The following is a 6,509-nucleotide window of genomic DNA, read 5'->3' on the forward strand; positions in this document are numbered from 1 at the left end:
GAGTCGGGTCATTGGGGTGTATTCAAAGTGTTTACAGCGGGCGGTGTTCAAACACACAGTATTTTTCTTCAGAGTCACCTGCTGGGACTATTTTAAAGCTACAAGAAGCATTTGAGATTATTCAGTTCAATCTAAATTCTTTTAAGTTCTTTAAGAGAAGACAGCGAAAACAATTTTTACCAGAACCCTGCCTGGTTTCATTCCTCGACCCAACTTTACATTACAGGGCAGGCCATTAGTTTGCTGGGCTTGATGTTGGTGGAAAACCTGTGTTTTTAAATTCATGAAAATAACTCACCAAAATTGAAGTTAAAGTTTAGTTTTTACCTTAGATTTTTGCCTTTTTGGTGGCAATCTTTCAATCATTCTTTAGTTGACATTCAAGGAATAAAGTGCAAAAAAAACAAGCTGGAGGTTTTTATTTTAAATATTGAACTCAACACTTACCTCAACCAATACTAAAATGAAATAAATAGTATAATGTAACAACAAAATAATAATAAAATATCATAATTAGATGTAAGAAACCACTTAAGGTAACACCAAGGCAACTAACAATAATGAAAAAGCATTACCCTAATTGGTGCAAAGCCTGCATGCCCTATCAGAACATTTAATTCTGCGTGGCTTCCCGAAAAAAAACTCAAGTGCCCCTATCGTAAGGGAAGTCATTGGGTTCGGGACCATTTAAGGAGATTCGTAAGCAGGCTGCCAGGTGTTCCCCCTGGAGCCTATTCCTGAGGTCTGTTTTAATCTATGGATAAAAAAGTACATTTTCTTCATCAAAGCACTAAAAATTTCCATTACATCAAAAAATATATACAAAGGAATACTGAATTTCTATGTGCTTACCCTATTCATAGCTGAGAAATCCAGTGCAGTGATGGTTTATCTACTTCGCCAATAAAGCTAATAAAGATGTTTCTTAAAATATTCAGATTTTATGCTTCAGATAGCATCAACTAGGCATCCCCGCGAGTATAACATTTTATTTAGGCTAGTGGGAAATCCTTATTTATTGTGAATGTCAAGCCATTATTAATAACTTGCATGAATGCTGAAGCGGGATAAACAGGATAATGCGATAAGGCCGGTTCCTCGCGTCAAGCTGCTACTGTATGCATCAAAATTGGTTTATAGCCTGACTCAGGGATGTCTGTTTCATGTAAGCCAAGAAGGCTATGATAAAGCTCATCACAAGCACGACGTAGGCTACCTTTTAAAATAAGGGGTCGGAAGGCGAATCGGGAAGGCTGCGTTATTCAGGGATGAAAATGAAAAATATTAAAGTCTGAAAAAAGCCAGGGGTTTGGGGGCTGCAGGCACCCAGTGGGGCCCAGGGGCAGGGAGCTAATGATTTTTTGGCTTTTTTTTTTTTACCCCAAAACCATTAATTTTATCAGCAAAAAGTTGCAATGTATTTGGAAATAAATTCCCCTTCTTGGTGGACTACCAGGTGAAAATGATTAATATGGTACAAGAGACTTGTTTTTAATCAATTCACATTTGATGATTTCAAAAAATCAATGCACCTTTTAATATAAACGAGCTCTACAGTATTATATTTCTGCATTTTTGCTATTCATGTCTTTGAATACTCTAATCCTTTAAAATGAAGTGCAAACCAGAAAAAAGTTCTGTCATATAATTCTCTTAAGCTTTCTTCTGATGTTATCATGGTAGCAGGAGCTCTTGCATACTAAGCAGGCAACATTCAACATCACTCATCACTTCCCTTTCAGCTGTTGTGTGTACTAACTAGATTTTATCTGGACAGGATGTTGTGTAATGTAATACAGATACCATATGGTCAATTTGAAGATCAAGATGGTGATTTTGAATTAAAGAACAGGCATGTACAATGGGCATTACATATTGGAATTTTTTTTTTTAATAAAAAACTATAAGTTCATCTCGGCCTAAAAAATTTGGGCAGACGCTCCTGCGCGGCACATGCCAGCAATTCCGTCCCCCTATGAAATGGGCAATAAGTAGGAGAGTTATACGCGGTATCATACCTAAAATTTTATCAGAAATATAGATATGATACTATGATTCTCCCCAACATGCTACATTAGATAAGCTAACCCCATTTATAAAAGATACACACTTATATATGACATGTATTTGATAAATATGTGATATATATGATGTATATTCATACATTGTTACTTTACGGAAATCTTCAGTAAGTTTGGTCTTTTCATGCCAGCCTGTTGTAGACCTAAATATAATGCACATGAAATGACACTCCTCACCTCAACATGTCCTTTACAATCATTTAAGCCGCATGGGCAATGCTGAAACCACTGCTGCAAACAGTACATCGCGCGAAACTGTCATTATTGTTGACCCTTATTAGACAGGGATATTATTATTAGACAGGGAGATTATTATTAGACAGGGATATTAGTATTAGACAGGGAGATTATTAGACAGGGAGATTCTGTTGTGTAATCTGAGGTGAAGTGCGTTTTGTATTTTGTTTAGACCCCTGGCATTTTGCCTACAAACGGGGTAGGAGTACGGATGACACTATAAGTAGCATCACCCACATAGTCCTAAAACATTTTGAGGACACTAAGGCCTGTGCACATCTACTTTTTATAGATTTTAGTTCAGTGTTAAATACTATTCAGCCCTTTCTACTATTGGAGACGCTGAAAAGATGGGTGTAAGCTCTTTTATTGTTAAATGGTATTCTTTTTTTTTGAACTAACAGGATGCAATATGTGAAGGTCCATAAAGCAGTCTCAGACCCCAAATCCATCAGCACAGGGGCTCCACAGGGGTGTGTGAGCTCCCCTGTCCTTTTTACTATTTATACCAATGAGCGTGTGAGTAAACACCCACAAAACTCCATTGTTAAATTCTCTGACGATAGTGCCATTCCTGGCTTACTACATGGTAGCCTCCTACCATTCTGAAATTAAGCAGTTAGTAGATTGGTGTGATGCTCACCATCTGGTCATTAACACTTTTTTTTTGTTGGGTTGGTTGCATGGTGTTTTCATACCATTGTGAAGAATCTAATATGGCGAGCCGACTATGAGGATCGGCCACCTGGTCTTCTCAGGGAACAACTGCCAGGATCTCAGCGCGAGAGGCCACATGGTATTGTACAGAGACATTGATTGGCTGATATAGCCTGGACATTCATTTTGTCATTTTTTCACTGCATGCTATCTGGACGGGCGGCACGGTGATGTAGTGGTTAGCGCTGTTGCCTCACAGCAAGAAGGTCCGGGTTCGAACCCCGTGGCCGGCGAGGGCCTTTCTGTGCGGAGTTTGCATGTTCTCCCCGTGTCCGCGTGGGTTTCCTCCGGGTGCTCCGGTTTCCCCCACAGTCCAAAGACATGCAGGTTAGGTTAACTGGTGACTCTAAATTGACCGTAGGTGTGAATGTGAGTGTGAATGGTTGTCTGTGTCTGTGTGTCAGCCCTGTGATGACCTGGCGACTTGTCCAGGGTGTACCCCGCCTTTCGCCTGTAGTCAGCTGGGATAGGCTCCAGCTTGCCTGCGACCCTGTAGAACAGGATAAAGCGGCTAGAGATGATGAGATGAGATGCTATCTGGACATTTCAAGGCTGATAAGCAGGAACTTTTTATGGTGATTTGTGAATTGCAGTGGACAAATTTAATAACAATTGTATTTCATTTTCTCAGGTGAATTGTGAATGTGGAAAGAAAGTTTCCTTTTCTTTTTTTTAAATGGTTAACTGCATTCTGGTAAAAAGTGAATCATTAAGACAAAAGTCAGGGAGGATTAAATTTAAAATAGGCCTAAAATTAGAAAAATAGAATTTAAATCCAAAAAGAGGACAAAATAACCTTTAGTTTGATTACTAACAACTGAAACCTGAATACTTGAACAAAACCTATAGGGAAAAGGGGGGATATAAAACAAGAATACCAAATATTTGATAAGTTTTTTATTTTATTTTTGATGTTATCTGCAATTGAAGTTTGCATTTCAAGTGCATAATCACATATCTTGGTGTACCTATTTTCATACAATTTTCTCGATAAAAGTACGCCGGCAGTTAAAACTTCTCATGTTCTGTGGTCTCTTTATTATGTACTTAATTACTGCTCTTATCAAACCTACACACTGGTCCTAAGCACATTGCATATTGTAGGTGCTACATAGTCATACATCATCTGTCATACATCATCTGCTAGTTGATGTATGACTTTGGTTCTCAAAAACATCTAACTGCTTAATGTCTAATTTTTTTGACAAGAATTGACAGCATTTCTGCTTCATTTAAAACGAGTGATGGTGAAATTGGGCAGCCTTGTTTTATACCTCTGTTAATTGTGAAATGATGGGAGGGGCTGCCTGACAACAATATTGAGCTCTTAGTGCCATGGTAAAAGGATTTGATTACAGTCCTAAAGTTCTCTCTGAAACCACAGAGTTCCAATGACTTTACAATAACAGGATGATCTCCCATGTCGAAAGCTTTATAGAAATCCAGAAAAAGAAAGCAATCATCGTCAATATCTCATCTCCTCTAGCCACTTTATCCTGTTCTACAAGGTCGCAGGCAAGCTGGAGCCTATCCCAGCTGACTACAGGCAAAAGGCGGGGGTACGCCCTGGACAAGTCGACAGGTCATCACAGGGCTGACACATGTACCCTGTTCACACTGGGGATTTTGTACCGATACGATACTACTTTCGTACCGCAACACCTGTCCACACTAGCAACTATACCTGTACTGTAGCGGTATAACTGCATCGGTACGAAACCCACAAATGTATGGGTTTCGTACCGGTACAGTATCGGTACTGTAGCGCTTCGCTGTAGTGTGGACAGATGAAGCGGTTCTGTATCGATACAAATATAATGCGCATGCGCAATGAACCATTCCTACTTCTTCTGGGTTATTCATACAATACAATACGCACGTGCTTTCCAGCTGTAAATAAAACGTCAAAATGGCTCAAAACGACCGTGGAGCTACATGGAGCAAAGACGAAGTTATGCGTTTGTTGGAGCTTTGGGGAGACGAGCGATGCCAGGAACAGTTGGAACAGGAGATTCGTTTTCTTTGTTTCTTTCTCAACTGCCTCGCACATTTTATACGATTCGACTGAATAAATGACCGCCAGAAATACAGACTGTACATTGACAACAAAAAGCACACACACGTTGTTTCATCCGCCATATTCTCGGAAGGAAGTTACTCTGTAACCATGGAAACATTTCGCGCACACGCATTTCAACTACCGTGAAAGAAAACCGCAAACATTTCTCGCTAGTGTGGACAGATGCACTAAACTGTACCGGTATACTTTGTATCGATACAGTTATACCACTATCGTACCGGTATATATGTGAACACAGCATTAGATACAGACAACCATTCACACCTACGGCCAATTTAGAGTCACCAGTTAACCTAACCTGCATGTCTTTGGACTGTGGGGGAAAACAGAGCACCCAGAGGAAACCCACGGGGAGAACATGCAAACTCCCCACAGAAAGGCCCTCGCTGGCCACGGGGCTCGAACCCGGACCTTCTTGCTGTGAGGCGGCAGCGCTAACCACTACACCACCGTGCCACCCAATCATCAATATAATCACTATATTCAAGAAGGTCCAGAACTTGGCACACATGTATTGATCTACCTCTCATAAAACCTGATTGGATATCACTTATTTGAGAGAGTCCTTTTTTGAGACGGTTGGAGAATGTGTTTGTTAGTAGTTTGTAATCATTATTAAGGAGTGTTATTGGTCTCCAGTTATCTAATATTTTTGGATCTTTATCTGGTTTTAGTATAATAACTATGACACCTTTAATCATAGTTGGTGGAAGTGATACATTTTCTGTAGATTCTTTTAGTGTTTCAAAAAAGGGCTTTGATATGATCCTAAAAGTGTTGATAAAAATGTGCTGTAAGGCCATCTGGGCCAGGGGAGCGGTCTGGAGTCAGGCAATGCAATGCTCTCTCAAGCTCCTCAAATGTGATTTGTGCCTCACAGTTATTTCGGAAATCCTCATTTATTTGAGGAATGAAGTCTTTATTCTACCAAAAAAGACTTCTGCTGAATCAGAAGAGAAACTAGAAGAGTATGACTTACTAAAAACAGTGTGTTTCTTTGGCTATTTTCTTTGGGTCTGAGCATTCATTATCATTAATGATCAATGTTCCGATATTATTTTTCTCCTGAAGGTTTTTCTCCAATCTGCAAAAATAAGTTTCTTTCTCCCTCCTCAATGCATTTAGCTTTAGATCGAATGAAAACCACATTTGGTTTCTTTGTGTAAATATCATCCAGTTTGGTTTGTAATGTAAGCAATTTCTTTTTGTCAGCATCACTAATTGCGGGTTTACTGCAGCACAGATATATTTCTCTAATTATATTTGCCTCTACTAGCTGGACAGAATCTTTTAGTTGTTTATTAAATGACATAGAAAAGTTTCTTATTCTAAATTTCAAAACCTCCCATTTGGAGATACAAGAAGAAAGGCTGGCATCTTCAGAAACATCAGCA

The sequence above is a fragment of the Neoarius graeffei genome, chromosome 1 (assembly GCF_027579695.1).
Source record: "Neoarius graeffei isolate fNeoGra1 chromosome 1, fNeoGra1.pri, whole genome shotgun sequence".
Lineage (NCBI taxonomy): Eukaryota > Metazoa > Chordata > Actinopteri > Siluriformes > Ariidae > Neoarius > Neoarius graeffei.